Here is a 1944-nt window from a genome sequence, read left to right as displayed (position 1 = left end):
TATTATATTGTTATTATAGACACCTTATACCTATTGCCAAAACGATAAAATTCAATCTATAGGTAATACCTGCGATAATGTTCGATATGATATGATACCATTAGTTATATTATGAACATATAATACCAATGGTTTTATAATTTATAAACACCTATAAATAAACCAAAACTATTGATTTTTCAATTGATATTTTTTTTTACGTCCAAACGGCCACGTCCAAACGGCTACGTCCATTTTTCCTAGATCGAGATTTTCGTCTACTCGAAATACGAAAATACAATCTACCACTGAACTGCATACGTCATGAGTGGTGGCCTGTATTTTTGTAATCAAACCGACTTTATAATTTTGGTCACCCCGTTTACTTCCTGTGAGAGTGTTTCATGTTCTAAGCGTAATAAAAAGAATAATAATATTAAATTAGTTCATATGCTGCGAAAAGTGTTACTTAATTAATTTTTTTTTTTTCAGAAGTGTTTTATTAATTTGCTATACCCCTGTCTTCTTACTGTGTAGTCGAATATACATTTGGTTAATTTGACATCTGCTTTTGGGTCGTGCGCGTGTGTTATCCTATGCGCTTTGGAACAAATAGCACTATGAGTTTCTTCTAAATTTAATAGCCGTCCTTGCTCTTGCACGTGCCCTATATCTGTCTCAAAAATTATTTCTTTCAAATGTAGTTATTCTAAAATTATTGTGAAGTTTTGGTCGAAATTGTTGTCATAACATGTGATATTAATTATTGGATATAGTTATCGATCCCTAATCTTTTTAAAATCTTTCTATCTGAGTGCCTGTTCCATAAAAAAAGTACGCTCGTTTGATTCTCAAATTCTTCGATTGTGTATGGTAGTTCTCCTTTTGCCACCATAACTACCATTAACCTACATATAATAACGCGTGAAATTAGAATATATAGTGTTGTAATATTCTACTACACTGCCATTTTTATTTACTATACAAACATCTGGTATAGTTTTGAATCTGTCCGCCTATTTAGTGTGTCGGCGGTTCCTCATAAAAATGGGTCGAACATCCGCCGACTATAGATGTAGTGTTGTCAAAATATTATTATATCTGTATAAGAAAGAGAGAGAGAAAGGGAGAAAAAAAAATTTTTTGTGTATGGTTGGTATTATTTTATTTAGTGTACATATTATGTGTTATTGTTTATTTACTACTATACGTAATTTTATTTTTATTAATTTCTTTATTTCTTTATTTTTTTTGTACTTAATGCCTATAACTTAACTTAATTCTTTATATTTCTAAAATTAAACATTACCGCTATTTAGCTCCGTTTCCCTTGTTATTTCCCGAGGCCCTGCTATTACTTCTACTATATGTATATCTATATCTATGCCTATTGACGAATTTAAATTTATAAATTACGCTTACTATTAACATTAACAAGGCGAGTAATAACGATCCTAGAATTATGCTTATTACTTAACTATATCCCGATTTTATTTTATTTGTCCCTAGCTGTGTCGGTATGGTCATATCTTTAATTTCGTTATCTGTTCCGTCCGATGTATCGTGGGTTGGTTTAAAACCATCTGTTGTTCTTTCAGTGTCGCTCTGTTTTTGCTCACCGTGTGATCTTTCCTCCATGTGACAATTTATATTGCTCTGTTCTGTCACTTTATCGTTTAAGTCGTTAACTCCTTGTGGCTCTTGTGTTCTGTTTATTTTATTATAAAAAGTCGCAAATTCGTTTAGTAAAGCTGTTTTTCCCCATAATGGATCCTGTTCTGTGCTACATTTCATTCGTAATGATTCTAATCCGCAATCACTTTGTATTGTGGCTGGAAATTTTATTTCATCATTCAACTCTGCAGATGTGTTTATTATAATGACACCGTTGTTGTTTTTATAATATGACACGACGCACAGTGGTCGGAAATACAAATTTAGGCGGACAAAATAGAAAAAAAAAAA

Source organism: Acyrthosiphon pisum, chromosome X, assembly GCF_005508785.2.
Source record: "Acyrthosiphon pisum isolate AL4f chromosome X, pea_aphid_22Mar2018_4r6ur, whole genome shotgun sequence".
Taxonomy (NCBI): Eukaryota; Metazoa; Arthropoda; class Insecta; order Hemiptera; family Aphididae; genus Acyrthosiphon; species Acyrthosiphon pisum.
The sequence above is the reverse complement of the archived record's forward strand: the minus strand, read 5'-3'. Positions refer to the sequence as shown.